At 40.7% G+C, this 9,449-nt stretch overlaps 1 pseudogene; it reads left to right on the top strand.

The window, feature by feature from the left end:
- The first annotated feature begins 4,260 nt into the window (after positions 1 to 4,260).
- Positions 4,261 to 4,339, top strand: LOC123461769 (annotated as a pseudogene).
- Positions 4,340 to 9,449: the final 5,110 nt, after the last annotated feature.

The following is a 9,449-nucleotide window of genomic DNA, read 5'->3' as shown; positions in this document are numbered from 1 at the left end:
TACAGCTTTTAAAAACCTTTCTAGAAGCCCTCACTAACAGTCACTCATGTGGAAGACAGAACATTTGAGCTGGAAGATAATTAATACCAATTTTTCTCAAACTGTTCCACATAATCAGAGAACAGGGAATGCTCTCCAATTCCTTTTATGAAGCTAGCATCACCCTAATACCAAAGCCAGAAAGAGATACAAGTAAAGAAAACTATAGGCCTATATCCCTGATAAACTCAGATTAAAAATTCCTGAGCAACAGGGTCTAATGTGGAAGAGGTGGTGGAAAGACTGTAAGAGCCAAAGGTAGGGTAGGACTCCTTACAGCATGCTCCCTCCAGACACAAAGTGGCCTGGATATACATGACCTCACAGTGCCTGACACTACCTACACAAGACCATCATAAGAGGAGGAAAAGATCATGACATCAAAATAAAAGAGAGACTGATTGAGAAGGGGAGAGGACATGATGGGTAATGGAGTTTCAAAGGAAAAGTAGGGGGAGGGAGGATATTACCATGGGATATTTTTTATAATCGTGGAAGTTTTTAATAAAAATATGGAAAAAATCCTGAGAAAAATCCTCACAAACCAAATTTAAGAACACAACAAAAGCATTATCCACCCTGATCAAGTATGTTTTATCCCAGCGATGCAGGGATGAATCAACATATGGAAATCGGTGAATATAATACACCACATAAATAAACTTAATCACAAGGACCACATGATCATTTCAATAAATGCGGAGAAGGCCTTTGACAAAATACAAAGTCATCACTTCATGATAAAAACACTGGAAAGACTAAGCATGGGTAGTATATATCTCAACACAACAAAAGCTGTATATAAAACATCTAATGCTGAAATAATACTTAATGGAAAAAGACTCAGGAGTTCCTATTGAGATCGGATACACAACATGGGTGTCCACTCTCACCACTGCTCTTCAACATAGTACTAGAAGTCCTAGCCCAAGCAATAAGACAGGATAAAGAAATAAAAAGGTGTACAAATAGGAAAGAAAGAAGTCAAGTTAGGTCAGCTTGCAGATGACATGATCCTATTCATAAGTGACCCAAAAGTCTTCATCTCAAAACTTCTAAAGGTGATTAATTTCTTCAGCAAAATGGCAGATACAAAATCAACATACAAAAATGATTAGTAGCCTTTCTATATACAAAGTACAAATATACAGAGTGTGGTGGTTTGATTCAGGTGTTCCCCATAAACTTAAATATTCTGAATACTAGGTTCCCAGAGGATGGAAATTTGGGAGTTAACACCTGGGGCCAGTGTATTTTTGGTGGCAGACTTATGAGTATTATATCCAGCTTCCTCTTTCCAGTGTTTGGCACACTCTTCTGTTGCTGTTGTTTATCTGGTGTTGGGCAGAAGGTGATATCCACCCTCTTTTCATGTCATAATTTTCCCTTGCCATCATGGAACTTCCCCTCAAGTCTGTAAGCCAAAATAAACCCCTTTGTACCATAAGCTGCTCTTGGTCAGGTGTTTTCTGCCAGCAACAGGAGCCTGACTTCAACACAGAGAAGGAAATCAGCGAAGCTGTCCCATTTTCAATAGCCACTAAAAAATTAAACACCTTTGAATAACAATAACCACATTTTGCAGTAAGGTTTGCAGTGCTGGTAGAAATCACCCAACCAAGAGCAGCTTGTGGGAAAAAGAGGTTTATTTTGGCTTATAGGCTCAAGGGGGAAGCTCCATGATGGCAGGGGAAAACGATGGCATGAGCAGAGGTGGACATCACCCTCTGGCCAACATCAGGTGGACAACAGGGACAGGAGAGTGTGCCAAATACTGGTAAGGGGAAACTGGCTATAACACCCATAAGCCCACCCCCAACAATACACTCCCTCCAGGAGGCATTAATTCCCAAATCTATATCAGCTGGGAACTTAGCATTCAGAACACCTAAGTTTATGGGGGATACCTGAGTCAAACCACTACACCAAGGATGTGAAAGATCTATATAATGGAAACACAAAAACACTTAAGAAAGAAATTGAGGAATACTTGAGCAGATGGAAAGACCTCCCATGCTCCTGGATAAGTAGAATTAATATTGTTAAAATGGCAATTCTACCAAAAGCAATATACAGATTTAATGCAATACAAATAAAAATTACAGCATCATTCTTCACAGAGATAGAAAAAAATGATCTCAAAATGCATATGGAATGGCAGCAGGCCTCAGATATCCAAACATATCCTCAGCAAAAGTAAAACCTCTGGAGTCATCACCATACCCAACCTAAAGCTATATTACAGAGCCATAGTACCAAAAATAGCATAGTACTGGCATAATAACAGAAATATAGACCAATGGAACAGAATTTAAGACCCAGACCTTAGGCCATGTAACTATAGCTACTTGATCTTTGACAAAGGTGCCAATAATGTAAACAGGAGAAAAGACAGCATCTTCAACAAATAGTACTGGACAAATTGTATAACCACATGTATAAAAATGAAACTAGATACACTCATCTCACCATATACAAAAATCAACTCCAAATGGACTACAGACTTCAAATAAAACCTAAAACTCTTCACCTACTGGAAGGAAAATAGGAGGCCCTCTATACAATATAGGAGTAGGGAAAGACTTTCTGAATAATACCCCAGAAAGCCAGGAAATTAAAAAATCTCTTAACCTATGGGATCTCATAAAGCTAAAAAGCTTTTGCACAAATATACCATAAGCAAAGCCAATAGATTAGCCACAGAATGGGAGATTTTCACAAGCTATATGACTGAGAAAGGCCTAACATCTAGAATCTATAAAGAATTTAGAAAACTAAACACTAGGGCTGGAGAGATGGCTTAGCAGTTAAGGTACGTGCCTGTGAAGCCTAAGGACCCAGGTTTGATTCTCTAGGTCACACTTAAGCCAGATGCACATGGTAGCACATGCATCTAGAGTTTGTTTGCAATGGCTGGAGGCCCTGGCATACCCATTCTCTCTTTCTCTCTCTCCCTCTCTCTGTCTCTAATAAATAAATAAAAATTAAATCTTTAAAAAAACTAAAGAATAAAAAAAAAAATCAAACAACCCACTCTAAATATTGGGTAGAGAACTGAATAGCAAGTTCTCAGAGGAAGAAGTACAAATGACCAATACACACTTAAGAAAATGTTCAACATCCCAAACCATCAGGGAAATAAAATTAAAACAACTATGAGATTACACCTTACTACAGTAAGGATGACAATCATTTAAAAAAAAATCAAATGACAGCTGGGCATGGTGGTGCACACCTTTAGTCCCAGCACTCGGGAGGCAGAGGTAGGAAGATCGCCGTGAGTTCAAGGTCACCCTGAGACTACATGGTGAATTCCAGGTCAGCTTGGGCTAGAGTGAGACCCTACCTCAAAAAAAAAAAAAAAAAAAAAATCAAATGACAACAAATGTTGGTGAGGATGTGGGGAAAAAGGAATCCTCATGCACTGTTGGTGGGAATGCAAATTTATATAACCACTATGGAAGTCAATATGGAGATTCCTGAAAAATATGGCTGTAAAATTACCAACAGTCCCATTATTCCCTTACTGGGCATTTACCCTAAATTCTCAATGCTTCACTACAGAGATATTTGCTCAACCATGTTTATAGCTGTTCAATTCAATAATAGCTAAGAACTGGAATCAACTGAGAAGCCCATTATTGGATGAATGGATAATGAAGTTGTGGTACATTTACACAATGGAATTCTACTCAGCAGTAAGAAAGAAATGGTGCAATGAAATTTGTAGGAAAATAGATGGACATGGAACATATCATACTCAGGCAACACACACAATCACAGGAAGACAAATGCCACATAATCTCACTCATCTGCGGTTCCTAACCTGGATGATGTTGAGTTGCTGGCATACTAGATAAGCAACTTGAGGCCCAGACAATAGGATGGAAGGGTTTGGGAGGAGGGGAAGTAGAGGGTGAGGAAATAAACACAAAATTAAACCTGAAATGAACTAGTACCATAGAAACCTTCCTCATTGAAGGTAGATAGAAAGATATTACCCTCAACAGGAGTATAGAAAGAATGTCTAAAAGAAGAGCCCCAGAGAGGGTGGGATCTAGCCCACCCTTTAAAAAGTTTCGTTCTGACCTGTAGCTTGCAGTACCAGAAATCCATGCTACCCTCATTGAACTGTTGATCAGAGAGAACTACAAGGTCTCCAAAACAAGATGGGCTTCTGTCAAAGCACTTGGTTATCACCTGAAGTAAAAGGTAGGACCTAAGACTATACTTTTAGGGATAATTTCTATAGTTCATTACTAGAGAAGTTTCTCTGACTATGTAGATGTTGCAGTCCGGTTCACATTGCTGGTAGAAATCACCCAACCAAGAGCAGCTTCAGGGAAAAAGAGATTTATTTTGGCTTACAGGCTCGAGGGGAAACTCCTTGATGGCAGGGGAAATCGATGGCATGAGCAGAGGGTGGACATCACCCCCTGGCCAACATAAGGTGGACCACAGCAAGAGGAGGGTGTGCCAAACACTGGCATGGGGAAACTGGCTATAAAGCCCATAAGCCCGCCCCCAACAATACACTCTCTCCAGGAGGCATTAATTCCCAAATATCCATCAGCTGGGGAGCTAGCATTCACAACACCTAAGTTTATGGGGGACACCTGAATCAAACCACCACATTCCACCCCTGACCCCATAAACTGATAATCATACATGATGTAAAATGTAATGCATTCTTCTAACTTTGAAAGTCCCCATAGTTTTTATCAATCCTAATGATGTTCAGACATCCCCATAGTTCAAGATCTTTTAACTGAGCCATAATACCAAAAAATAACCTCAAAAAACCCATAATGGCACAGAATAAATATTCACACTGCAGAAGATGGCATTGGGCACAGCAAAGAAACATTCAACCAATACAAGATTTAAAACAACCAGGTCAAACATCAAACTCTGCAGCTTCAAGTCCAGCAACTCTAGCCAGTGACAAATCTTCAAGTCCGATAATTCTAACCAGCAACAAGTCTCTGGCATTCCAATTCCGCCCCTCCAGCTAGGCTACTCACAGTCCTGGGAAACTTCATCGGGGGGCCGGCAGCTCCTTGGCAGCCATCTCATGGTCCCAGCATCTCCACTGGGTCTCCATTGCAATCCACGGTTTATCCTCCTGGCCCCATGGGGTCTCTATGCAGGCAACCAGCAAACCTGCTTCACAGTGCCCATGGCCATTTCCAAAACACAAGACCGTGTTGTAAACTCAATGACCCTCTTTCTAGCATTTCTTATACTCCACGATACCAGGTAGGATGCCAGTTTGTTAATCCAGGGAGGAATAAAGCAGACTTTGAAGAACAGGACACTCCTTGAGCACTCAGCCCCTTCAAAGAAGTCTATATTATTTCTGTTGCCCCAGCACAGATCAGCTAGCTCAGTCTCAAAGGTTGTAATCTCTCAATTGCAGCTGAATGGGCAACAGTTCACCCAAAGATTTTACTTTCTGTGCCATATCCCTCTGCACACACCAGTTCATTTCTACACAAAGCAACCCTGCACAACTTCTCAGGACACAGGCATAAGAGCAAGCTTCTCACACAAACTGCTAGCCCAGACCAGGCAAAGCTCTTTCTCACCCTCATAAGCCAAACCTCACAGTCCATAGTTCTTACTGCCTAGGTCTTTCAGCTCTGACCAGGATAGTCCATCAAGCTGTACTTACAGCACTGCAAGGCATCTCTTGGGCCAAGGTTTCAACTCCTTCCACAGTCCTCTTGAAAATCAGCTCCAAGCCGGGCGGGGTGGTGCATGACTTTAATCAGCACTCGGGAGGCAGAGGTAGGAGAATTGCCATGAGTTCGAGGCCACCCTGAGACTCCATAGTGAATTCCAGGTCAGCCTGGGCTAGAGTGAGACTGTACCTTGAAAAACCAAAAAAGAAAAAAAGAAAATCAGCTCCAAAAGGCTGAAGCCACACAGTCAGGGGTCTAGTAGCAATCCCACTCCTCGGTACCACTTTACTGTTGCAGTCTGGTTCGTATTGCTGGTAGAAATTACCCAGCCAAGAGCAGCTTGTGAGAAAAAGAGATTTATTTTGGCTTACAGGCTCGAGGGGAAGCTACACGATGGCAGGGGAAAACGGTGGCATGAGCAGAGGATGGACATCACCCCCTGGCCAACATAAGGTAGACCACAGCAACAGGAGTGTGTGCCCAACACTGGCATAGGGAGACTGGCTGTAACACCCATAAGCCTGCCCCCAACAAGACACTCCCTCCAGGAAGCGTTAATTCCCAAATCTCCATGAGTTGGGAACCTAGCATTCAGAACACCTAAGTTTATGGGGGACACCTGAATCAAACCACCACAGGGTCTAATGCAGAAGAGATGGAAGAAAGAATGTAAGAGCCAAAGGAAGGGTAGGACTCCTTACAACATGCTCCCTCCAGACATAAAATGGCCGGGATATCCATGACCTCATAGTGCCTGACACTACCTACACAAGGCCATCATAAGAGGAGAAGACCATGGCATCAAAATAAAAGAGAGACTGATTGAGATGGTGAAGGGATATGGTGGAGAATGGAATTTCAAAGGGGAAAGTGGGGGGGGGGGGCTGAAGGGAGGGTATTACCATGGGATACTTTTTATAATCATGGAAAATGTTAATAACAATCGAGAAAATAAGAAAACAAAGAATTCCAAAATGAAAGCATGATAAGCTTATTGAGCAAACATAATCAGATAACAACTAGAAGATCTCAACAATCCAGTGCTTAAGCTTAATGAGGACATGAACAAATATGAGAACAAATTCCAAGAAAATAAAACCTAGGTCTGAAAATGGAACTCAATAAAAGGATGGGTATGATACAGAAAAATGCAATAGAAATAAAAAAAATCAATGCTTCCTGTATAGTTTGAATTTATGTACCCCAATAGACTCAAATGCTTTATTAAATCTTGTAACTTGGATTTCCAGCTGCCTGGCGGGAAAAGGTGTCTCCTTGGGTGAATCTGAGGTACAGCCCTAAGGTGTTACTGGGGGTGGATCTGAATTCCAGCCTAAAGGTATACAGAGTGCTTGGGTTCTACCTGGACCATCAACAAAGCCATGTGAGACCATCCACATTCATGTGAGCCAAATAGTTCCCCATACTCCCTGGATGTATGCCCAGTCAGTCTGGGAATTCCCCCATACTTAGTCCCCCATTCTCCTTGATTAAGGCCCATTCCCCAGTAGCAGGATTCCCCTCCCCACTCCCCAAGCCTGTGGCCAGTAGCTGTACCCAATCCCAACAGTTTTGTTATTGTTTTTGGAGCTTGCTTTTGTTGGTACTGGTGGTAGTTTCTTCTCTTTCTATTTGGATCTGTGACAAGGGGCCATTGTATTTCACCATTATAGAACTTACCTTGGATCTGTAAGCCTGAAATCAATCCTATTCCTCCCATAAACTGTGTTTATCCCACCAGTGTGAAGCTGATTACAAAACTCCCTAGCCATTTTAAAATACTACCCAGAAAGTCTTATTAACAGAGTAGATAATGTGGGGCAAAGAATTTCAGCCCTCAAAGACCCCACAAGGAAATTGACCAGGGTCCAAAAACTATGCTAAGTTCAAAAACTTGTGTGAACAGAATGTGAGAGAATTGTGGGATAATATCAAAAGTCCAAATATCAGATCATGAGCATACAAGAAGAGGAAAAGTACAGGCCAAATGCACAGAGGAAAACTTCAAGAAGATTATTGAAAAAAATTTCCTACTGTCACAAAATATACACCTATACAGATACAAGAAGCTCACAGAACACCAAATACACAAGACCAAAGAAGGAAGAAACTCTCCATGACACATTATAGTTAAAACTCTAGATAATGAAAACAAAGAAAATTGCTAAAAGTGGAGGAAGAAATCAGCTAATGAAATAAATAAATAAAATTCCCTAAAAATCGAAGGTGAAAAGAAAACTTTCTATGCTAAAAGTCAGTTTATGAATATATAAGTACAAAGCCAACCCTACAGAGAATGCTTCAGGGAATGCTCCACACATAAAAATTAAACCACCAAAATCAAGATTCTATAAAAGGGGGAAAAAATAACCAAAATTAGAAAATACGTGAAAATGTACAAAGCTCAAGAAGGCACCAAGCCCCACAAAACCTTCAGCATGATGGGGATTACATTGAAACTCTAATACCAAAACCAGACAGAGACACATAACTACCAGTAGTCTCAACTCCCCAATCAACACATGGTTAACTGGGTAGATCATAAAAATGGATTTATCCATCTAATACCTTCAAGAAACCCACCTCATCATTAAGAATAGACACATCCTCAGGGTGAAAGTGTAGAAAACTACTTGGCACGTGAACAGAAATAAGAAACAAATGTGTGTAGCTATACAAATACCTGACAAAATAGACTTAAAACTGAAACTAATCTAAAAAGACAAAGCCACTTCTTAATCATCAAGGAAATGATCCAACAAGAGCATATCACAACCATAAATTTACATGCAACAAATGCAGGTTAAGCACATTTTATAAAACAAAAACCTACTTGACAACAAATCAGAAAAAAATTCCAATACCATCATAGTATGGGACTTTAATACCCCACTATCACCAATAAATTATCCAAGCAGAAAGTTAACAGGGAAATAATTGAGCTTAATAATACCATAGACTAATTAGACTTAACAAACATCTAGAGAACATTCCACCCAAATTCTGCATAATACACATTCTTCTCAGCATCTCATGGAACCTTCTCTAAAACAGATCATATATTAGGGCACAAATTATACCTCCACAAATTCAAAAAATTGACAAAACTCCCTGCATTATATCTAATCATCATGCATTAAAGCTAGAAACTAATAACATAATAAACAAACAAACAAACAAAAAAACACCATTTCCTAGAGACTGAACAACAGAATATCAGGGATGGGAGGAGTTTGAAGGGGTATGGGGAATGGAGGGTAGGTATTACACACAAAAGTTAAGATAACATGTCAGTTCCATAGAAACCCTCATTCTGACTAGCATTCTATAAGATGCAACCACCAATAAAGTAAGAAGGGGGAAAGGGAACAGTACAGATAGGAGGTGAAAAAAAACTTAACCTTAAAACCATGGACTCTGACCAGTAAATCCCAGGTCCAGAATTGGGTTGCCACTACAGTGAGCTGTTGGCCAGGAAAACCCATGAGGTCCCTAAAACAATGTAGGGCATTGCCAAAACCCTTGATTACCTATAAGAGCTGAAAGGTAAGACCCTGTTGCTGAAGATACCACAGGCTATGGCCATAGGACATCAGAACACCATGCTGGAACCAAAAGGGAAACTAGTAGCCCCCTGGCTAGCCCTCATAGTGCTAGAGAGCCCAATAGCAGCAACTAGAGGAATAGAGTCACCAACAGCATGAATAAGCAGGGGACCCTGCAGAC

Source organism: Jaculus jaculus, chromosome 6, assembly GCF_020740685.1.
Source record: "Jaculus jaculus isolate mJacJac1 chromosome 6, mJacJac1.mat.Y.cur, whole genome shotgun sequence".
Taxonomy (NCBI): domain Eukaryota; kingdom Metazoa; phylum Chordata; class Mammalia; order Rodentia; family Dipodidae; genus Jaculus; species Jaculus jaculus.
This window is presented reverse-complemented; position numbering and strand designations above follow the sequence as displayed.